Source organism: Netta rufina, assembly GCF_964035555.1.
Source record: "Netta rufina genome assembly, chromosome: 14".
In the NCBI taxonomy this organism is placed as follows: Eukaryota; Metazoa; Chordata; class Aves; order Anseriformes; family Anatidae; genus Netta; species Netta rufina.
The window spans coordinates 8,576,567-8,600,938 of record NC_140137.1 but is presented as its reverse complement, the minus strand read 5'-3'; the positions used below and the strand labels follow the sequence as shown (position 1 = coordinate 8,600,938).

The window sequence follows — 24,372 nt, the reverse complement described above, 5'->3', positions numbered from 1 at the left end:
GTGCAGGCGGAGACGGGCGCGCTGTACGCGCTGCGCTCGTTCGACTACGAGGAGGTGCGCGAGGTGGGGCTGTGGGTGCGGGCGGAGGACGGCGGCGCGCCGGCGCTGAGCAGCAACGTGTCGGTGCGGCTGCTGATCGTGGACGAGAACGACAACGCGCCGCAGGTGCTGTACCCGCCGATGGCGGCGGCGGCGGCGTCGGGCTGGACGGGCGTGGAGCTGGCGCCGCGCTCGGCGGAGCCCGGCGCGCTGGTGGCCAAGGTGGTGGCGGTGGACGCGGACGCGGGGCAGAACGCGTGGCTGTCCTACGAGCTGGCCAAGGCGACGGAGCCGGGGCTGTTCCGCGTGGGGCTGCACAGCGGCGAGGTGCGCACGGCGCGCTCGCCGCTGGCCCGCGACGCGCCCAGGCACAGCCTGGTGGTGGTGGTGAAGGACCAGGGCCGGCCGGCGCTGTCGGCCACGGCCACGCTGACGGTGGTGCTGGCCGAGAGCGTGGCCGAGCTGCTGTCGGAGCTGGGCAGCGCGGCGGCGCCGGCCGAGCCCGGCGGCAGCCTGACGCGCTGGCTGGTGCTGGCCGTGGCGGCCGTGTCGTGCCTCTTCGTCGCCTTCCTGCTGCTGCTGCTGGCGCTGCGCCTGCGGCGCTGGCGCCGCTCGCAGCTGCTGCCGCCGGCCAGCGGCGCCTTGCGCGGCGTGCCGGCCTCGCACTTCGTGGGCATCGACGGCGTCCGCGCCTTCCTGCACTCCTACTCGCACGAGGTGTCGCTCACCGCCGACTCGCGCAAGAGCCAGCGGCGCTGGGCGGCCGACAGCTGCTGCAACACCCTCCCGGCGCGGCCGGCGCCCGACAAGGCCGCGCCGCTGCTCGGGGAAGACGCTGCCGGCGCCCGCGGCGCACCGCCCGACGCCCTCCCGGTGAGTCAGTCGCTCCGGACACCCCGATGCCCTCTCTCTCGGCGCTTGCCTCCCTTCCCGCTCATTGCCTTTCCATCCCCGCTCTGCTTCCCCTTGCGATATCCCAAAATGATAAGCCCTTATTAGCTGTTGAAATACAGTTGGAAGGAGAATATTGAGAGTGGTGCAACTGAATGCTATGAATGTAGAGGAGTAAAATTGAGATCTTGGTTCTGAATTTGAAAAGAAGGTGTGATAAGTGGTGATATTGTTTGGGCAGTGGTACGATTTTATTGTGAATGCCAACATCTGTAGCATGTTTGATTTTATAATTTTGAGAATGCCTGTAGGATTTTTGCACCATTTGATCCTGGTTTTGCTGTCCTGAAAGGCAACGCTAATCCTGTGATGCCAAAATGTTCTGTACAAAAACTGTGTATGTAGAGGTATGATTCCTTAGTATAATACCCTCTAATACCTGTGAGAATCCTCATTAGTCTACCGCTATCTGCATTGGGGTGTAGCGTTTCTTCCTAGTTGTAATTCCATTTTTAAGCATTTGTTTCAATGAAGGTTGTGCTTCCCGTTTTTGAGAGGATATTTACATTTGAAAATGCAAAGTTTCTATTGCAGCAAATCCTTCTCTCCCTTGAGAAGGTCTTATAAGCCATCTGGAGACAAGATGTTGCGTATAAGGGAACAAATTGCTCAAAAGACTTGTCATGAGTAAAGGCCCCATAGTAAGTCATTTACATTTATAGTTTCATTTGAGATAAGCAGGGCACAGCATGGAAAAACTGATGAGAGTCGATGAGCTTGTCTTGCTATGATGTCCCTACTGTACAGTGCAGAGGAAGACTTAAGACCTGACCCATTTCTTGGTGCTTTAGGGAGGTATTTTCCTGAATGCAGAGAAGACCATGCCATCTTTCCTGTGAGTTTCTCTACCACACTTTCTCTTTGAATGCTTTTTTTGCTTGTCTGATTTTATCTTTTCCTAGTCTTTTGTCTACATGGGTAGGCTGATTATGAGTAACAGCATAGCTGTGTTGAGGAATGTGGTATGCTTTCATGGGCCCCGCTCTGGTGACAAAATAAGTGGAATTTTCCTTTCCATGGTAGAATATCTGGAAGGCAAGATGCATCTTTCCATTAACCTATTCAGCACTCACTATTCTCAGTAACAGCAAATTCCAATAATGAATTATATTAATGACTGAGAATGTTTTAGTTTAGCACAGTGTTTTAGTGAATTGGGATGGTCTTGAAACAATACTCAAGGACCTCATGTTTCACTTAGCTTCTTTTACTTTCTACTCTGTGCAACTGTTCTCTTGCTGAATGAAGATGGGTTGAGCAGAGAAATGTCTTTATATTCTTCTGTGCTGCTGTTTCAGTGTGTGTGGTGGAATAATGGCCTGGGTAATGTGTCTTTTTAGGCTTTAATTTGTGCTACATAATATTTGACTAGGTTTAAAAATGTTGCGTGAACTGTGCGAATGGATTCTTGTCCTGTTTTCTTCCTTTTCTGTGCTTTCCACATTTTTGCTTTGTTTGTTGTCTATGACAAAATGCCGGAGAACCCTGAAAAGACTGGAAGATGTATTTGAGTTATAGGAGTGGGAGACCTGTTTTCATTCTCAGTGTGACAATTTAGTGCTGTCAGGACAGTCGTTAATATCCTCATGTTTCCTTAAAATGTCTCTGGATGAAATGCTCTTGCCAGTGGCCACCATATGGCTAGAACTTGGATGTTGTGAGTGGTGCAAATGAATGCTGTGAATGCAGACCAAAGATGGTGCGTGGAATTTTGGTTTGTTTGTTTCTTTTTGGTTTTATTGTGTTGTTCTTGTTCTTGTTTGTTTGTTTGTTTTTGTTATTTGAATGTGAAAAACTAGTAGCTCAGCAGTGATATCGTTCAGTCAAAGGTTTGACTTCCTAATTTGTGCCAATTCCTGCAGCATTTATGCACCATTTTATCCTGGTTTACCTGCCCTGAAAGGTAACTTTAAATATCTGATAATAAAATATTTTGCAGAAAAACTGGTTGCAGAAAGAATCCTCTCTGTCCCTTATCTCTTTAGGAGGCTTTAGATACTTGCAGAGAAATGTAGCTCCCTTCATGGTATACTTTGAAGGTGTGCTTGTACATTGTGCGTGAGATTGGGAAAAGGTTTGTGGAACTTTTCCTTTGGTGAGATTTGCTTGCAAATTCTGATGGTGAAAGAAAAGCATTGAAGTTATGAAGGTTTGATTTGACGTGTTGAGGGAATTTTGTGTGAGAAGTTGTAGAAGGGCTGGTGGTCCTTTCTCTGCTTGTTTTAGTTATTCCATTCCCCACAAAGCTGTGGTTTATGCTCTTTGAAGTCTGTCTGGTCAATAGGTTTTTCCTGAGAAATGTTATTGAGGTTTCTGGGATCTTTGGGAGAGCTTTCTTGAGAATTTATCCCCTACTCTCTACCTTATGTAATCTACTATTGATGCAGGAAGAATGGCCAAAAGCACAACTAACACCAGTATGGTCAGATCATGTTCCATTTTATGACCCGAATAGCCTGACATTTATAGTGAACTTAACAGGGTTGGATAGTGTCTCACACAAGATTATTGGTCAAAAGCACGCTGACAAACAACTACAAGGAAACAACCCCACCTGCAAGAAAACATCCCCCTTGTGATTAGCAGTCATGTAGAGCTTGTCCTTGAAGCCAGCTGCTGGCAACAATATTTCTCTAAATTCCTCAATTGGGAGATGTGGCAACATTGTCATGAAAACTTCTCAGAGGCGTTCTTGGTAGCTTTGTTTGCACAGTTTCAGCAAGCCATGGGATCATTGCTGTTTCAAAAATCACTCACCACACTACTATGAATACTGAAAAATATCTAAATAAAAAAATATCAGTGTGTATAAACTAGCTGCATAACATTTATTTTCTTCACAATATTAGGTCATGTTAATGTAGTGGAAAGAAATGTCTTTGGAGCTGTCCATGGTATAGTCTCTGTGCACGTTGTGAAGAAGTGGGCTGGGCAATTGGTCTTTTAATGAAGTCCTTCTGCCTGTTATGAATAGGGAAGTCAAACATAAGAGCTGGGAGTAGCTTGAGAATTCTTTGTGTGTGATGTTCTCTTGGTAGAAAGAGCAACTTTGAACCCTTACCTCTCAAGAATGGAGCTGGAAGTAGCTTTCATAACAGACACGTGCTATGACAACAGCTGTGTTCATAGAATCCTGGAATCATTTAGGTTGGAAAAGACCTTTTAGATCATCTAGCCCAACATTTACTCTAGCACTGCGAAGTCTACTGTAAAACCACGTCACTAAGCTCTCCATCTACACACTTCTGAAGACCTCCAATATTGGTGACTCAACTACATCGATGGGCAGCCTTGCTGAATACTTCACAATCTTTTCAGTGAAACACATTTTCCTAATATCCAATGTAAACCTCCACTGCAGCAATCTGAGGCCATTTCCTATTGTTTTATCACATGGTTCTTGGCAACAGGCTGATTCCCACTTTGCTGTAGCCCCCATTAAGGTAATTGCAGAACACAGTAAGATCTGCCCTGAGCCTCCTTTTCTCTAGGCTAAACAACCCCAGCTCCATCAGCCACTCCTAATGAGACCTGTTCTCTAGACCCTTCAACAGCTCCGTTGCCCTGCTTTGACCTGCTTCAGCACCTCAGTAACCTTCCTGTAGTGAGGGGTCCAAAACTGATCACAGTATTTGAGGTGCAGCCTCACGAGAGCCGAGTACAGAGGGACAATCACTTCTGTAGTCCTGCTGGGTGGACTATTTCTGATACAAGTCCGGAAGCTGCTGATCTCTCGGCCACACTGCTGGCTATTGACCAATACTCGCAGGTGGCTTCCGGACAGCCAGCTTTTCAGCCAGTCTTCTTTCCCCAGCCTTTAGCACTGCATGGGATTGCTGTGACCCAAACAAAGGACCCATCACTTAGCCTTCTGGCCCCATAGACTTGCATATGTCTAAGTAGTTTATCAGGTTGCTGACCCTTTTCTCATGGATTATGAGGTCTTCATTCTGCTTCTTGTCCCTATCTACCAGGTGGTCAGGGGATGGGGTACCCAGAGAAAAATAGGTCTTGTTGCTTAAGACTGAGACCAAAAACGCATTAGGGAGATCATCTCTTGTCACTGTCACTGTGTTTCCCCTCCACATCCAGTAATGGATGGAGCTTGTCTTTGGTCCTCCTTTTCTTGTTTTTGTATTTATAAAATAATTTTCGATGTCTTTGAGACCAATAGCCAGCTTGAGTTCCAGCTGGGCTTTGGCCCTTCTGATTTTCACCCCACACAGTCTGAAACATCTCCTGCGGAATGGAAATACATCTCTTGAATTTCATTCTATCTAATGTTGAGGCAGATTAAAAAAAAAAAAAAAAAAAAAAAAGATCTGTAGAGTGACAGTGAAGTCCATCATTTGTGCAATTTTCACATTTTTGCCTTGTTTGCTGTGAACTGAGCCTGAATGTGGCAGAGACCCCTAAAAAGATGGGAAGATCTACTAGAAAAGAACTACTTTGATATATCTCTCTTTCAGTAAAGTGTCAGAGAATTATATACACTTTTTCTTTCTGCTCTCATCAATGGTGAGAATTGGGATGTTGTCCATGATGCAGATAAAGACTGTGATTGCAGAGTCTAAAGGGTGAGAGGCAGGCTCAGAGCCTGGAAAATAGTTGTGTCTTTGGCTGGGGAATGCTTTGGTTTCATGCCTGATGCCAAGGGCTATACCATTTCTATTCTGATCATGGTGTCCCTGTCCTTAGAGGCAATGATGTTTCCCTGGGAATAAAGTATCTGGCAGAAAGTGCCTACTGAGTAGAGTTGTCTGAGGTGAAAGGGTGCAGCTGGAGTCACCACCATGTATGAAGGTGAAGTCAAAGAAGAGCAGAAGGGTACTGTGGGAGCAGGTGTTCCATGAAAGCAATAATGTAGGGCTGTAACTGATGCCAAGTACTGATGTAATAACCATTAGCCATGAATGTGAATGCTGACTGTGTAGAATGAGTTCCAGTGATTCAGCATGACAGAATGAGGAAAATATGACTGATGCTTAATGCTCGAGATATTTCATGGTCTTCCTTTGGCTTTTTTTCTCAAATGAATGTATTGGACATGTTTGATAAGTGATGCCAAATTCTGCCCTCATCTTACCCTTCTGTGTACACTGGCATGCTCGTGTCCCATAGTTCTCTGCTACGTTCAAAGTGAATGCCCTGGGGTTTTCTTCTGTTTTATGGGTAGGCATTTTTCTGGAAAACCGTTAAAGTGAATGAAAGTTAGAAAAGCATCTTCTGCTGTTGTGATCTCCTGGACTGCATGTATAGGGGGGAAACTGATCAGAGGTGAGTGCCCAGCCTGCTTTGCTAAATAACAGGGATGTGGAGAGTGCCCAGGCTTCTCAGAGTAGTGAAGACACCTGTTGATTCCTTGATGCTGTACATGTACAGGGAGAACTGTTTTATATCAGTTGTTGACATTGGAACGACAGCACTAAGTATCAACGAATATAAGATTTAAATGAATATAAAATGTTGGAGAGACAAGGCAATATCCATTCAAGAAAGACTGCAGAAACGATCTCTGCAATTCGTTGAAGAGACTGTCCTGAACACATGGTGTAAGGGCCATAATTACTTTGAGGTCAAATTAGAACGAGTAATTTTACCTGGCATGCAGTAGAACTACGATATGAAGAAGAGGAGACTACCTTCATTCTGATCATGACCGCCCTGAAGACCAGAATGAATTCGATCTTCTCCTCGAAGAAGAGAAAGTGTTTCAGAAACAAATGCACCAACTCTGTGCCGTGTCGCAGGGGCCGAAGGTTTCCGCGGAAGAGGCAGGGCGGTGGCGCTCGGTGTGAGCCGTGCGTGCAGTGCCGGTAGGGGACTGCGGGCGCCGCTGTTCACCACGGAGGAGAGGAGAGGAAGGAGCGGAGCGCTGCAGCCAGCCCCGCCCGCTGCGACCCGGCTCGCTCGCTCTCTGTATCGGCGGCCGTGCGGACTGCGAGCGGCCCCGCGGTACGGAGCCGAGCTACAGAGAGTCGGAGGGGTTGGCCAATGCGGGCGGCGGCGGGGCCGGAGCCTAAGCGGGACGGAAGCGGGAGCCGAACCTAGACCCTGATCCAGAGCTGCAGACGGAGCTGGAGAGGTGGCGGGGCCGTGCCGGAGATGTGCGCAGCGAGAGAAGGGCGCCGGGGCCGGAGGCAGCGAGCGCTGCTGTGCTGCGTGTTGGTGGCGGCGTGGGAGACAGCGTGGGGGCAGCTGCGCTACTCGGTGCCCGAGGAGCTGCCCAAGGGCTCTTTCGTGGGCGACGTGGCCAAGGACCTGGCGCTGCAGCTGGCGGCGCTCCGCGACCGCGGCGCCCGAGTGGTGTCGGCAGATAGGACGCAGTATTTCGCTCTCCATGCGAACAGCGGGCACCTGGTGACGGCGGAGAGGCTGGATAGAGAGCAGCTGTGCGAGGGCGTGCAGCGATGCGTGCTGCACTGTGAGGTGATCGTGGAGGGCGAGATGAAAGTTTACGAGATCGAAGTGGAAATCACGGACATTAACGACAACGCACCCAGCTTCCGAGAGGCTGAAAAGGAACTGAGAATGAGCGAGACGACAGCTCCCGGGTCACGGTTATCCCTTGTCGAGGCTCGCGACCCGGACGTGGGAGTGAATTCCCTGCAGAGCTACGAGCTGAGCGGCGACGAGCACTTCTCGCTGTCCGTGCAGGCGGGAGCCGACGGCGAGAAGCGTCCCGAGCTGGTGCTGGCCAAGGCGCTGGACCGGGAGGAGGCGGCGTTTCACGAGCTGGTGCTGAGGGCGAGCGACGGCGGCGAGCCGGCACGGACGGGCACGGCGCGCATCCGCGTGTCTGTGCTGGACGCCAACGACAACGCGCCCGTGTTCAGCCAGGCGGTGTACGCTGTGCGCGTGCCCGAGGACGTGCCCGTGGGCTCCACGCTCCTCACCCTCACGGCCACCGACGCCGACGATGGAATGAACGGGAACGTGAAATACTCGGTTAAGAAAATTACTGACAAAGCGTCGAAGATCTTCCACCTGGATCCCGAGACAGGATCGATCAGACTGTTGAGGAGCCTGGACTTCGAGGAAGGCGACTCCTACGAAATGGAGTTTGAAGCCCATGACGGTGGCGGCCTTTCCGACAAGGCTGTAGTCACGATCTCGGTGATGGACGTGAACGACAACGCGCCCGAGATTTCGGTGCGGTCGGCGCTGAGCGAGATCTCGGAGGACGCGCCTTCGGGGACGGTGGTGGCCCTGCTGCACGTGCAGGACCGCGACTCGGGCGCCAACGGCGAGGTGCGGTGCTCGCTGGTCGGCGACGTGCCGTTCCGTCTGCGGAGCTCGGTGGGCAGCTACTACAGCGTGATGACGGCGCGGGAGCTGGACCGGGAGGAGGTGTCGGAGTACAACGTGACGGTGTGGGCGTCGGACGGCGGGTCGCCGTCGCTGCGCAGCAGCGCGGTGCTGGCGCTGCGCGTGCTGGACGTGAACGACAACGCGCCGGTGTTCGCGGAGGCGCGCTACAGCGCCCGTCTGCCCGAGAACAACGCCGAGGGCGCGCTGGTGCTGACGGTGCGGGCGTGGGACGCGGACTGGGGGCAGAACGCGCGCGTGCGCTACCGGCTGGCGGAGGGGCGCGTGCGGGGCGCGCCGCTGTCGTCCTACGTGTCGGTGCAGGCGGAGACGGGCGCGCTGTACGCGCTGCGCTCGTTCGACTACGAGGAGGTGCGCGAGGTGGGGCTGTGGGTGCGGGCGGAGGACGGCGGCGCGCCGGCGCTGAGCAGCAACGTGTCGGTGCGGCTTCTGATCGTGGACGAGAACGACAACGCGCCGCAGGTGCTGTACCCGCCGATGGCGGCGGCGTCGGGCGCGGGCTGGACGGGCGTGGAGCTGGCGCCGCGCTCGGCGGAGCCCGGCGCGCTGGTGGCCAAGGTGGTGGCGGTGGACGCGGACGCGGGGCAGAACGCGTGGCTGTCCTACGAGCTGGCCAAGGCGACGGAGCCGGGGCTGTTCCGCGTGGGGCTGCACAGCGGCGAGGTGCGCACGGCGCGCTCGCCGCTGGCCCGCGACGCGCCCAGGCACAGCCTGGTGGTGGTGGTGAAGGACCAGGGCCGGCCGGCGCTGTCGGCCACGGCCACGCTGACGGTGGTGCTGGCCGAGAGCGTGGCCGAGCTGCTGTCGGAGCTGGGCAGCGCGGCGGCGCCGGCCGAGCCCGGCGGCAGCCTGACGCGCTGGCTGGTGCTGGCCGTGGCGGCCGTGTCGTGCCTCTTCGTCGCCTTCCTGCTGCTGCTGCTGGCGCTGCGCCTGCGGCGCTGGCGCCGCTCGCAGCTGCTGCCGCCGGCCAGCGGCGCCTTGCGCGGCGTGCCGGCCTCGCACTTCGTGGGCATCGACGGCGTCCGCGCCTTCCTGCACTCCTACTCGCACGAGGTGTCGCTCACCGCCGACTCGCGCAAGAGCCAGCGGCGCTGGGCGGCCGACAGCTGCTGCAACACCCTCCCGGCGCGGCCGGCGCCCGACAAGGCCGCGCCGCTGCTCGGGGAAGACGCTGCCGGCGCCCGCGGCGCACCGCCCGACGCCCTCCCGGTGAGTCGCTGTAGCGGATTCTCTCGAGTCCCTCCCTCTGAGCTCGCTTCTTTCTCGCCCGTTTTGCTCTCTCGCTGTCCGCGCCTCTTATAGAGATGAAAGACATATATGTGGGATTACCACCGAGGTACTGGGTCTGACAGAATATCTTAGTAATGATTGTGCTTGAACACTGAGCTCACAAGAATGGAGCAGTGTTTACTAGCAGGCATACTGTATGGCAACAGAGCCGTTTTGTGTTCATCATTTCAATTTCATGTTGCATAATTTTTGCTAAGATAAAATAATGAGATCTGAAGGGTGAAAGTGAAGTCCTTTTTGTGTTCTGTGGGTTTCATGATTTTGCCTTTTGTGTTGACAGTGTCTATATTGGGCCTTAGTATCATAGAGAACCCTGAAAAGTCTCTTATGTATGTTACATTTCATATCGGGAGAGCTGTTTTCATAAAGAACAGGGACTTTGGTTGCTTTCACAGCAATAAATTTGTTATACTTAAGCTTCCTTAATATGTCACGCTATGAGCCGTTCTTGGCAGCAGCCAAGATATGGTAGAATGTTATTGTCTGTGGTGCAAGTGGAGGCTGTAAATGCAGAGCAAAGATGGTGAGCAGCTGGTAGTGGATGTGGAAAACAGGTGGATTAATGGATATTTTCTTTGGGCAAAGGTTTGGTTTTATAGTTAGTGCAAAGGTCTGCAACACATATACACATTTTTTTTTTCTGGGATTGTTGCCTTGAATGTCAGTTGTAATCCCCTGATGATATCATGGTTTGCAGAAAAACTATGTGTGCTGATGCCTGTGTATAATGGTTTATAATTCTTGTTTGAATTCAGATTTATCCATCCATATCTAAGTTGTGAAATAGAGTTTCTTTGTAGTAATATTTCAGTTTTTAGGCCTTTTTCTAAATAAGGTTGTGTTTCATATTTCCCATTTCTGGGTACACCTTTTTCTTTTGAAAACACCAGTGTTGCATTTCAGGAAATCCTTACCTCCCTTAACAAGATCCTAACAACCATCTGAAGTTTTTTTTTATATTAGCGAAATGAAAAAGAAGCTAAAAGTGAATCTCTCTTCATTGCTCTGAAGACTTGGCATGCAAAAAGGTCACAAAGTAAGGACTTCATATTCACAGTTTCATATTTATTGGAGACAATAAATATGGGACACTTCAAAGAGAAATTAAAGAGAACTGATTAACTTTTCCTAAAATTTCCTAAAAAGAGCCAAAGAGTGTGTAGTCCAGGGGAAGACTTTAGGGCCTTGCTTGCAGCTTAAAACCTTGGTGTGTTTCCAGTGCTCTGGGAAGGAATTTTGGTGCCTGCTGAGAAGACCATGCCACCCTCCCGGAGAAATTCCTTACTATGCATTCTCTTTGAATACTTTCTCATGCTGCTTGTCTGATTGCATCTTTTTATCTGTGTATGTAGGCTGACTTCTATTTAGCAGCATAGCTGTGTTGAGCAATGTGCTACATGTTCTTGGGCCTTGCTCCCGTGAGGCAATAGCAGGGTATTTCAATAGAGTTGGAGCTGGGGTGGAAGGCTGGAGATGTGAGAGTACTTGTGTGTTCTCTTCCATTTTGGTTTCCCCAGAATGGATGTATACATGATGTTAGTGGAAAAGAAATGTTTGTGTGGAGCAGTGCATGTGCTTATAGGAGGGGGAGATTCCCCTCCAAAAGTTTCTGATGACCCAGTCTCTGGTGGAAGCTCCTCTCTCTCCTCTTAGATCATTAGTATGCTTTTGGAACGGCTGTGCACATATCCCTTCTTGGTATTCCTTGATGGTGTGGCTGTGGTGTGTGATATAGGGAAATGGTTCATTGAACTCGTCTTTTGGTGAGATGTGTTTGCAGATTCTGAGGATGAAAGTAAAGCACTGAAGTTGTGAAAGGTTTGAGGTGAGAGTGTACGGGTACTGTGTCTGGAGCTTTAGAAAAACAGATGCCTATCTCCCTGCTTGTTGTAGTTATTCCGCTAGGCATACAGCTGTGGTTCATGCAATTTGAAGTCTTTCTGATGAATAGGTTTTGCATTTGAAGTGCTATTTTTCCTGTGTTGGAAGCTTCAGGAAGACCTTCTGGGGAATTCATTCCCTACTATCTACCTTATATGCCCTACTACTATGAATACTCAAGAATGTCCATGTGTGTAACTTAGCTGCATATTGTCTAAAATAAAATTTTATTTGGAGCCATCCATAGTGTAGTCTTTGTGCACATTGTGGAGAAAATGGGCTGGCCAATTGGTCTTTTGATGATGTTCAGGCTGTCATGAAGAGGGAAGGCAATCGTAACAGTTGGGCATAGTTTGGGAATTGTTCATGTGTGAAGTGCTCTTGGAGGCTTTGACTTCTCATTATGACCTTTAAACATTGACCTTTCAGGAATAGAGCTGGAATTGTCTTTGCAAGCAGACACATACTATGAGAGCAACCGTGTTGCAGGTCCATTACTTGAATCTCATTAAGCATAATGCTTGGGCAGAGCAAAGAAGAACATCTGTAAAGTGATTGTGAAGTCCTTCACTTCTGTAGTTTTCACATTCTTGCTGTGTTCATTGTTACTGTCTAAATTGGGCCTCAGTGTGGCAGAGAACCTTTAAAAGATTGTAGGATCTGCAAGAAATGTGGGCTTGAGGTAGCTGATTCCATACAGAGCTTGAATGTTTACAGCTTTGTTAAGTTTCCTTAAAATGTCACTGAATGGAATGCCCTTGGCAGTGTTTGAGTTCTGTCGCTGCTCTGAGAAGATACTGCCGGTGCCTGTTGTGTACACCCTAATACCCTCCTGGTGAATCACTCTCACGGTGCCTCTTGAGTCCCTCCCTTCACACTCTCTTTCTCGGGCTTTTTTTGTCTCGCTTCCCATGTGTTTAGCCTTCTGCACTCTTCCTCTAGGTGTGGGCATAGACTGTTGGCAGGAGAGCTTTGCCCCTACACTGGAACAGGCTGCCCAGGGAAGTGGTGGAGTCACCATCCCTGGAAGTCTTCAAAAGACGTTTAGATGTAGAGCTTAGGGATATGGTTTAGTGGGGATTGTTAGCGTTAGGTAGAGGTTGGACTCGATGATCTTGAGGTCTCTTCCAACCTAGAAATTCTGTGATTCTGTGATTCTGTAATTCACTCAGAGTATTGCTGTGCTCTCTGCTTGGCAGTGTTCCAGATGGGGTGGCACTGCAAGTTATGTTGATATGTTCTCACCATGAAGGGTTAATCATTTGCATGTTGACTGCCACTCTACAGCTTGTTTTCTGTCCTTGTCCACTTCTGCCTGTAACATCACGTGATCTGCCTTTGCTAAGGATTGAATGTTGATGCCAGCACTGTGTGAGGTGCACAGTAGCATGCATTCCTATTAGCGATACAGCTTAGAAGTGTTATGTTTTGTTTTTTTTTTAATGTAGTCTTCACCAGCTGGTTGAGGCTTCAGATATGGACTAGAAGACTAATAGAGGTGTTACCTTATAGAGCTTGATAGCTGAAGCACTTTTTGCAAGTCTGGCTTTTGGTTGTCTAATCATCAGTTAGTCAAAGTACAAATTTTGAGCAGCAGGATGCCTTGCTTTTGACATCGATACAGTGGATGTTAAACCAAGTTGCCTTTCCTTTCCCATGTGAGGTAACAGTTGTATTTTTTTAACAGCATTACCACTGGTGTCCTTCACTTTCATGTCATTTCATAATGGTTGGACAGGTGAATATATGACGTCTCTGTAAAGACAAAGCAGATGACAGAGTTCACTCTACTTTTATTTTACCTGTATAGACCAGAGGTGCCCTAGCTCCTCTCCTCTCCTCTCCTCTCCTCTCCTCTCCTCTCCTCTCCTCTCCTCTCCTCTCCTCTCCTCTCCTCTCCTCTCCTCTCCTCTCCTCTCCTCTCCTCTCCTCTCCTCTCCTCTCCTCTCCTCTCCTCTCCTCTCCTCTCCTCTCCTCTCCTCTCCTCTCCTCTCCTCTCCTCTCCTCTCCTCTCCTCTCCTCTCCTCTCCTCTCCTCCTTATTACTGTATGTGTAAGTACCTAGCAGCATAACCTGAAACTGATTATTTCACTTCTGTAGGTTTCATGTTTATTTGTTTTGTTTTGTTTTGTTTTTCTTTCTTTCTTTCTTTGTTTTCAAGGACTAATGCTGGGGCTTCAATGTGTCTGATAATCCTTCAAAGACTGGAAGATCTTTTATAACTTTAGGACTGGGGAAACAGTGTTGCAGGTCCATTATTTTATTTTATTTTATTTTATTTTATTTTATTTTATTTTATTTTATTTTATTTTATTTTATTATTTTTTTTTATTTTTTTTTTGCACAATGTCATGGTAAACCAAAGAAGAATGTCTGTAGAGTTATAGTGAAGTCCTTCACTTGTGTAGTTTTCACATTTTTGTCTTGTTTGTTGCCAGGATCTAAACTGGGCTTCAGCATGGCAGAGAACCCTTAAAAGACTGGAAGATCTGTTAGTATTGTGGAACTATGGGAGCTGACTCCATATGTACCTTGAATGTTTGCAGCTGTCATGATTTTGATATACTTAAGTTTCCTTAAAATACCACTGAATGAAATGCTGTTGCTGTGTCTGACGTGGCCAAAAGCTGGATACTGGCTGTGAATGCTGAGCAAGGAGGGTGAGAGGCTGGTGTCGAACTTGGAGAATAACTTGATCAACATAGTTTGGGCTGGACAACCCTCTGATTTCATAATTAATGCCGAGGCCATTGCCATTTATGCTACGATCCTGGTTTTCCTGTGCTGGAAGGCAAATAATCCTTTGATAATAAAATGTTTGAATAAAAACTGTGCATTTAGAACAATGATGCATAGGTAGAATGGCTTGTAATTCCTGCATGAAACCTCATTTCTCTATTCATCTCTTTCAATAATATTGTTACACAGAGTATTTTCTTTGTTGTAGTTACATATCTAGGCTGTTTTTTCCAGGAAGTCTGTGTTTCATGTTCATGTCTATAGTGCAGTCTTTGTGCATGTAGTGGAGAAACAGGCTGGGCAATTGCTCCAATTGCTCCTTTGCTGATGTTAGCAGAGCCAGGTATCTTCCTGATAGCACATGTGCCTGATGAGTCAGGTGAGACTGTCTTGAAACAGAATCTTAATGGCCTTCCATTTAACTTAACTACTTCTCCTTTACAATCTTCTTGACCTTTATGATTCTTCATGATAAAGCGTTGAGCAAAGAAATGTCTTTGCATCTGTCCATGTTGTGGTCTTTGAGACTGTTTCTTCTTGGTGGAGAAACAGTCTGCACAACTGGTCCTTTGACAATGTTTGCCTGCTATGAAGATGAAAGGCAATTGTGAATGTTGTGAGGATATGAGAATGCCTCAGTGGTGCTGTGTGTGATGGGCTCCTGGAGGAAACAGATGTATTTTGCTGCTTCACAGTCTTTTAACATTGACCTATCAAGGATGGATCTGGACATGCATTTACTGACAGACACATGCTGTAGCAGCAGCCATGCTGCAGGTTCACCACTTTCATTTCTTGTGCTGTCTCTGGACAGATAGAAGGCTGATGTCTGGAGAGAGACAGAGCATGTGAAAGAGTTCATTGTGTTTTACTTTTAAACACATAGAAGGTAGGTGTTAACATTATCATAGTTGTTATATTGCAGTTTACATTTTGTCTTGTCCAAATTACTTTGACTACCTCTGGCTAGGAAGGAACCTCTGGAAGGATCCTCCTGTGACTTTGCTGTCTACTGGTTACCCTTATTATGCTCATATATTCCTACTGACATAATCTGCAATAGGAAACTGATTCCTTCACATCTGCAGGTTTCAGGTTTTGGCCTTGATGTTGTCAGGGTCTAAAACTGGTCCTCCATGTGGCTGATAATCTTTCAAAGCTTGGAAGACCTATTATAACTGCAGGCCTTGGGGGAGCAGTCCTATGGGGATACATATTTTGAATGTTTACAGCTATCAAGACAGCTCAATATAGTCTGATATACTTATGTTTCCTACAATGTCACTAAGTGAAATGTTCTTGCTGAGGGGTGACATATGGCCAAAAGATGTCCATGGCCAAAAGTTGTCCAACTAAAAGCTGTGCATGCAGAGCAAGGAAGGTGAGAAACTGACTTTGAATCTGGAAAATAGGTGGATCTACAGTGATGCTGTTTGGACAGTGGTTTGATTTTGTACTGGTATCAAGGCCTGTTCCATTTACAGTGTGATCCTTGTTTTCCTGACCTGAAAGAAATGTTAATTGGTTATTGGTGTAAAAACCATGTATATACAATGATGCCTTAATGGGTAGAACTGCTTACAATTCCGTTGTGAAAAGTTGTGTATCCATCCATATCTCATCATAACATTGTGATGGATAGCTTTCCTGTAGGCGTAATTATGTGTTCTGATCTTTGTTTCCAGGAAGGTTGTGCTTCATGTTTCCCATTTCTGGATAGGGCTTTGGTATTTGAAAATGCTGGAGTTGTACTGCAGGAAATCTTTACCTCCTTTGAAAAGGTCCTTCCAGACATCTGAAGACAAATTTTTGTGTATGAAGGAAATGAAACAGAAGCTAAAACTGAATCTCTCTACATTACTTGCAAGAGTTAGGATGAGAAAAGACCCTGTATTAAGGCCTTTCCATTTATAGTTCTATAATCTATAATCTGAGCAGGCCACAGAGTAGAAAAATTGATGAGAAAGGATGAATTTTTCTTAAAATGAAGTCCCCTCCTGTGTAGTCCAGAGGAAGACTTGAAGGCTTTGCTTGCAGCTTAAGACCTCAGTGAGTTCCAGGTGATCTGGGGATGAACTTTGGTGCCCACAGTGAAGACTGCGATGCCCTGGTGACCTTCTGTGTTGAGTCTCAAGTGTTTCAACAAAATCTCTGTTTGTGTATCAATGATGCAGGGGTCACTTTCTTCATTTAACATTCTTTAGGATGTATATAAGCCATTATATGAAGTGAATGCAGAACCTCATTTGTCTGTGCCTGCTTTAGGCAAGTGTCCAACTTATTTTATGGGTAAATGTTCTTCATACAATGTGTTCCTCAGCCAGTTGTGACAGAAGGGTGATTCTCAGAACACGTATGTTTTCCACAGGGGACTTGGTGCTTTCCGCAGCCACGAGACCATTCCCAGGCATTACTGTGAGTTCCTTGTTGTCTGTGGGAATTCCCCAGTTTTGGTCAAAAGTGAGCTCCAAGCTCTGCATGGAGGAAGAGGGTGGAAGAACAAAATTACTTGTTGGCAGATGTAAAATTCTAAGATACTTGTGGTTGAGTATGGTTGCGCTTCTTGACCTTGATGGCAACTCAACAGTGTGTTCTCCCAAAGGTGCTTAACTGTGGTTCTGTGGTGTTCAAAGGTGCTTAAGTGGATTCAAAAAACTGCATGTTTGTACACTAAATGTTGTGGTTATATAAGGCTACTAGCCTCTTCTCAGTCCTTGAAAGTGGGTTGAAGTGTTAGGAATCGAGACAGGGGACTTAATTATTTTCCTATTTCACTGAATCTCTGAGGTCTTGCTTGAAAATGAGGTCATGGAAGATATTTCAGTTTGAGAGGTTACCAGCACTGAACAAGCCCTTGCACATCTCTCCCATTTTTGTCAATCCCCACATCCTTGGGGAGCAGTCAAAGCTAGCATCCGTGGCATCCATAGAGCAGGAGACAGTGTACTTTATTGTTGGGGCAATGTCCATACACCAGAATAATCCAGCAGTGGGTTTGACCTTTGGTGGTGTCTGGGTCTAAACCCCAGAGTCGTGAAGCTGTGTGATATATCTTGTATGTGGGACTGTGCTCCAGAGAGCTGAACAATTTAGGAATGGAAGTGATGCAGAGTATTTTTGCAGTTTCTCTTGGGCAGCATTACAGGTTACAGATGGAGTGGCACTGCAAGGCATGTGGAAATACTCTTACTGTGAAGGGTTAATGATTTGCACTTTGCCACCTTGCAGCTCTTTCAGTATCCTCGTCTACTCTTACCTGTAGTAACATGTGATCCATTAATGGTAAGGATTGAAAATTGATGCAAGCGATGTATGAGGCATACTCTAGCATACATTCTTAATAGCATTGTGGGTTGTGAGTATTTCTTCCTACTTCTGTGCTCCTCACCAGCCAGTGAGGAGCCCCTTTATGTGGTTACAGGAATGGCCTTGCTGATGGAAGAAGCCTGTCTACACAGCGACCTTGTTGGTAGTTTTGTCAAAGCAGGTTAAATCTCCCAGGGATCATTACTGTGACCCTCTTGTGTGTTTCTCTCCAACTGAAGAAGAGTGTAATATTTCTTTGTGAAAATGGTCCTGTTTGCCGGAAAGAGTGTGTTCACACAGTGGCGTTGTGGCCTCTTCTACGATAGAAGGATTACTCCACAAGCACTTGTTTCTTGATCACTGTGGAATAGTCTCATGAAGGAGGAACTGAGTCCTGCAGCCTGCATCTTTAAATCTTGTAAGGGTGCTGCAAGAGACTCTCTTTTAAGATATAAATCAGGAAATGAGTTATCACTGGGACCCTAAAAATGAGCACAATAGTCACTGATGGAGTCATGTTTTAGAGCAATCTCAGTACGCTTGTTTAGAACAATAGGAGAGTCAGGAAAATCCATTGTATTTGTAGTTTTCCAAATTTGTGGTCTGTATGGAGTTGAGATTATTCTCTTGGTTATATTGTGTCGAGGCTCATGAACCAAGCTTTGCTGGCTTTCAGAGCCTTCCATTCCATAATTTCCTTTGATTTCTGATAAGAGGCAGTGCTATCATAAAAATGGGTTTTGAGGAAGATTAAATACTTTTTCATAAATGTTGCACTCAGGTGAGTTGAATCCTTTCCGTTTTCAGAGCCCCCCATCCCAGAATGCTCTATGTCTTTTTGGTGCAAATTGCATGTCACTGTGTTTATGTCATCAATAAAAGTCCTTCTTTAGTGTTGCCTGTCTTCAAAGCCTTTCTCAGACTTTGTCTTGTGACTTTTTTTGCCATCTTCTTTTCTACAAGTGTCTGACCATGCTTGGAAAGGTAGCTGACATATTGCATACACATCAGGCACCATCACAGGGTGGTATACAATTCCTTTTCTTCACAACCACTGAAACAGCACACTGGTAATTGAAGTATGCCAGTACATTGGGTACATTTTTGCTGACCACCTATGTTTCTACATCAACTTTCTCACTCTGTTCACAAAGAGAGGCACTTTTGAAAACCAGATTTAACAGGGCTGTCTTCATGCTGCTGGAGTAGGAAGTGGTGGTGATCTCACTGATTTGTAAAACTGGGAGCAAGTGCTGATGCTGTTTTTGTAGAGAATAAAGCCGTGTTCTCCCGTAGTCCCAGTCACTATGACAGATATATAAAATGAAATGGATGTAACCAAGAAACTCCTAAAAGAAAACAGCGTTCACGGTGGATCTGGTGCTCTCTTTCTACAACACTTTTTCTCCAGAAGCACTTTGTCGCTGCTGCTAGTCATAGCTGAGAAAAATGAAATGCGAGAGCTGGGGGAAGATCACCCCCAGCAGTAGTGGAAACTCCTGAAAGGTGTCGGCTGCTTCCCTTACAGTGCGTCTGGCTGTTCTTACCTGTGCTCTGCTGTGCGATGTCCGCGCGCGCTGCTCCGATACTCGGTAACGCGCCCCCCAGCCAGACTCCTAACTTCCACAGCCGAACAGAGCTGCTCGCCTCGCCTCGCCTTCCGCGCGGTGGCAGAAAACCGGCAGAGCCCGACGATGAATCGCGCTCCCGCTAGCTGCCGGCGCCGTCTGCCGGGCGGCTGCTGTCAGCGCTCCTCGGCGAGCAGCGGCCGGGACCCGAGGTGCGCGGGAAGCCGCCGGCTGCGGTGGCGCCGCGGGGCCTCCGGGTGCCGCTGTTGGCCGCCGCCGCCGCCGCCTCCTGCCCCCGCCGGCTGCTCGCTCGCCCGGCGCCGCCAGAGCAGGAGAGGCGCGGGCAGCAGAGAGACGGGGAGCGGCGGCCGAGGCGGTGCCCAGATCGCTGCGCTCCGGCGGCATCGGCGCTCGGGGCGGGCAGCGGCTGGCAGGAGCGGCGGCGGGGGCGGGTGGAAGGAGAGCGGCGAGCGCTGCTGCGAATGGCAGGCGGGCGGCGGAGGAGCCGGCGGCGAGCGGGCGGGCAGGGGCTGCTGCCCGCTTTGCTCCTGTGCTGCTGCTGCTGCTGCTGCCGGGCGGCGCCGGAGCGGCTCCGCTACGCGATCCCCGAGGAGCTGAGCAGGGGCTCGCTGGTGGGGCCGCTGGCGCGGGACGTGGGGCTGAGCCCAGCCGAGCTGCCGGCACGCCAGCTGCGGATCAGCTCGGAGAAGCACTACTTCACCGTCAGCGGCGAGAACGGGAACCTGTACGTGAGCGAGAGGCTGGACCGGGAGGAGCTGTGCGGCGAGTCGGCGTCCTGCTCCGTCAGTTTCGAGGTGGTGGTGCAGAACCCGTTGAACGTTTTCCACGTCGAAGTGGACATCCAGGACGTTAACGACAACGCGCCGCGCTTCTTGCGAGACAGCATCCAGCTGGAAATCAACGAACTGACTTCTCCCGGCGCCCGCTTTTCCTTGGGTATTGCCGAAGATCCGGACGTGGGCCCGAACTCCCTGCAGGGCTATGAGCTGGAGGCCAACGGGTACTTCGCGGTGGAAGTGAGGGAGAGCCAGGACGGCAGCAAGTTCGCGGAGCTGGTGCTGCGCCGCGCGCTGGACCGGGAGCGCGAACCGAGCCTGCGCCTGGTGCTGACGGCGCTGGACGGCGGGGAGCCGCCCCGGAGCGGCACCGCCCAGCTCTGCATCAACGTCACCGATGCCAACGACAACGCGCCTGTGTTCGCGCAGGAGCGGTATCGGGTGAGCCTGCGGGAGGACACGCCGCCGGGCTCCGTGGTGCTGCATGTCTCGGCCTCTGACAGCGATGAGGGCAGCAACGCCCGCATCACTTACGGCTTCGCAGAAATGCCGGCCAAGGTGCTGCAGAAGTTCGCGGTGGCCGCAGAGAACGGGACGGTGACGCTGCAAGAGGCGCTGGACTTCGAGGACACGCGGGGCTACACGCTGCTGGTGGAGGCGCGGGACGGGGGCGGCCTGGTGGCGCACTGCAAAGCGGAGCTCGAGGTGCTCGATGTGAACGACAACGCGCCCGAGGTGACGCTGACGTCGGTGTCGAGCCCGGTGCCCGAGGACGCGGCGCCCGGCACCGTCGTGGCGTTGCTCAAAGTGCGGGACCGGGACTCCGGGGAAAACGGTCAGGTGTGGTGCGAGCTGTCGGGCGAGGCGCCGCTGTCCATCGTGGCGTCGTCGGGCGGCTCGTACAAGGTGGTGACGGCGGGCGCGCTGGACCGGGAGCAGGCGGCCGAGTACCGGGTGACGGTGGTGGCCAGGGACCGCGGCATCCCGGCGCTGTCGAGCCGCGCGGCGCTGGTGCTGGAGGTGTCGGACGTGAACGACAACGCGCCGGTGTTCGAGGAGGCCGCATACAGCGCCTACGTGGCCGAGAACAACGCGGCGGGCGCGCTGGTGCTGCGGGTGCACGCGCGGGACGCGGACGCGGGCACCAACGGGCTCGTGAGCTACTGGCTGGAGGGCGACGGCGCGGGCGCGGCGGCACCGTACGTGTCGGTGGAGGCGCGGAGCGGCGCGGTGTACGCGCAGCGCTCCTTCGACTACGAGCAGTGCCGCGAGTTCGCCGTGGCGGTGCGGGCGCAGGACGGCGGGGAGCCGGCGCGCAGCGCTACGGCGACGGTGCACGTCTTCGTGCTGGACCGGAACGACAACGCTCCACGGGTGCTGTGGCCAGCGGCGGCGAGCGGGGCAGGGAGCGGCGGCGCGGGCGCGAGTGCGGTGCCGTTCGAGGTGGTGCCGCGCTCGGCCGAGGCCGGCTACCTGGTGGCCAAGGTGGTGGCGGTGGACGCGGACGCCGGGCGCAACGCGTGGCTGTCCTACGAGCTGGTGCAGGCGCCGGAGCCGGGGCTCTTCCGCGTGGGGCTGCACAGCGGCGAGGTGCGCACGGCGCGGGCTGTGTCGGAGCGGGACGCGGCGAAGCAGCGGCTGGTGGCCGTGGTGAAGGACCACGGGCAGCCGGCGCTGTCAGCCACGGCCACGCTGCACGTGGTGCTGGCTGAGAGCTTGCAGGAGGCGCTGCCGGAGCTGAGCGACAAGGCTGTCGAATCCGAGCTGACTTCAGATCTAAACCTCGTTCTGGTGGTGGCGCTCGCTTTGGTGTCCTTGCTGTTCGTTTTCACAGTCATGTTGGTAGTGTTCTTCAAGTGCCGACGGGCCAGGAGCCCCCCCATTTTCCTAACTTCCGATGAGGAACTCTATTCCAGCCTTGGCCCCAAAGCACCCTACAACTACTGCAGCAGCACGTTGCCCTTGCCCTACTCCTACGAGGTGTGTTTGGCCTCTGAATCGGGCCAGAAGGACTTCACGTTTCTGAGACCGGGCGCGGCAGCGCTGCCTGACCATGTCTTGGCGGGGGATCTTGGCCCAGGAGGCCCCTCCGGGAAGGACCCTCCCAGCTCAGAGAGCACGGCAGAGGTGAGCTGCTGTCCCGGGTCCTTTTCTGTTTGCTCGTGCGGTCTTTCTCCTTCCCCTGTCGCTCTGTTCTGCCTTGGGTGTGAGTTTCAGTGAGCTGGGGTGGTAGCGTGAAGGTTGGAGCGATGCGTAAGGGTCCTGGGGCACAAAAGCTGAGACAATCCTTTCATCTGGGTTTAGTGAATGCTTCATTTAGTGTCTCTAAAGAGCACTATGTGAGTATTTCTTTGTGAAATTGATGCATGGTCATGTAATTGATGTATTGCGGGCTTTGCACTTAGTGAGGGCAACAACTCCAGTCGTCTTGTCTGTTTTCCTTTCCAGCTCCATTCTTTGCTCTCTCTCAGCCATTCTTAAGGAAGATGTTGTGCACACGTATGAATTAATTCTCCTCTGTCCTGCATTCACCGGGGACCCGGGGCTGTTGCTCAGAGCCCGGAGCCGAGCAGAAAGCGTTTTGTGTCTGCTGCTGTCGCAGGCTCCTCCGGAGCCCCGGTGTGACCAGAAACAAGGACAGGCTGAGCTGCTCTGCCCGGGATTTCTCTTGAACTCGCCCCTGAAGTAATTCCCTGTGCAGGGGGAAGGTGCCTTCCCCTTTGCTGCCGCATAGTTCTGCTTCTCTTCCTTCAAATGGTGTTTTCAGGAGCTCCGAGGATGTCGCTTTTAATAGTCTGGTTTCCCATCAAAGTGAAGGGGATGCAAGGTCCCCAGATCACTTGAAATATGAAAGATGAAAATGCTGAGTCTTCAGCGCCTTTCCTGGATAGGGAGATTTCTTGGAAGTACTCGGCACTCTGCATCTTGGCTGACTACTGCCAGGACAAAATACTTTGGGTGGGCTCGCATGTGTACCCATATGAGGAAAAACTTTTTACGAATTACGATATATATGTTAGAAAAATTGCTCAGCGAGAACTTATGAAAGACTTGAATGTATTAGGAAAAGAGGCAGTAGGGAGGAAAAAAAGAAGATTCAGAACTTATTTCAAAGTAAATAAGTGGCTGCAGACTATTTCAGGGTTTAGCTCGAAGGAAGCCGTGGATTTTCTACGTTTTAGATTATGTGTAAGAAAGATAATTGGAATTTGATTGCATAAGGGCTAGAGAAGAAAGAAATCTGCTTTCAGCAGTGAGCCTGCAGACACGGCCTGGTGGAGGCGCTCCAGAAGGCATAGAGTGGCAAAACTGTTGATACTTACATGCACGATACAGCTGCGGTGGGTAATGCATCTCATTTTCCTTGGAAGCCTTTCAATTGCTTTAGAATTCATTTCTGTTAAACTATTGATTTCTAACGTTGGATTTTATTGACTCGAGGCGTATACTTTTATCAAATTCTGTGGACAGGCGATAAGAGTGAGCTAGGAGTAAGTAGCGCCGGTACGTTTTAACTTCCGACAATTACGTTAATTGCGAGAATGATTGTTGGGTGGGAAAGTCTGAGCCGATCCGTTTGATTCCGTTGGTGCCGCGTATAAACGCTGAAACATTGCGCATCTGGGTGTGCTCCCGGCAGTTACCAGCAGTTCGCAGGGCGAAAACGCGCAGACAGAGGCGAGGTCCCTCCCTTTCCGGAGGGTGTTGGGTCCCCCACGTTGGTGAGCGCGATTTGCAGCCCCCGCACACCGCCCTCAGGCACGGCAAACTTCGGGACGGCAGCTCATCAGGTGCAACGATTCCGAGCAGATTATTCAGGGAGCAGAGGTCCTTGCAGTTTCCCTCGACAAACAGCTGTGGGCGCTGGTTTCTTTTCCTTTCGTTCGTTATCGGCTGTGGGAAAGCGTCTGGTGCTGCAAGATGCTGTTTCTCTGCCACAGCCCGATTTCGACAGGGCTCCTGGCGCTCCCGTGTCTAGCTCCATTCTTCCCTTCCTATTCCACCGGGACATCTGAACAGTTCCGTGGGTGACAGAAAATGAATTCCAACACCGCGGTAGTTTGCGTCCGTTTGCAGGCTCTAAACGTCGGAAACCCGCAGTGTCGAGTGGTGCAACAACCCGAAAGGCAGCCCGAGAACCGGCCGGTGCTCGGCAAGGTGCAGAGATCTGCACGGTGCCGCGACCCGCGGGGCTGCTGCAGCAGGGGGTGGGGAGGGTGCCCCAGCTGCCAGCACGACGCCGGCCGTGAGTTCGCTGCGTCTGGAGGAATCGAGCACCGGGGGAGCAAGCCGGGAGGCGGCGGGGAGGGAGGAAGGGAGTGTCAGGACGAGGGTTCTGCGATTTGTCGGGGAGGATCCCCCCCTGGGACAGTGGTGGCGACGATGAGCGGGGCGGGGGCGCGGCTGCCGGGAACCCCGGCGGCTGCCCGCCGGGACAGCGGCAGCACGAGAGCGCTGTCGCTTTGTCGGCG

The 24,372-nt window shown here is 50.8% G+C and overlaps 1 protein-coding gene across 1 annotated transcript in view; it reads left to right on the top strand.

Moving 5' to 3' along the window:
- LOC311214689 (uncharacterized protein) overlaps window positions 1-24,372 on the top strand; it is a gene marked incomplete at its 5' end in the record, with an annotated part of 104,582 nt that overhangs the window by 47,090 nt on the left and 33,120 nt on the right.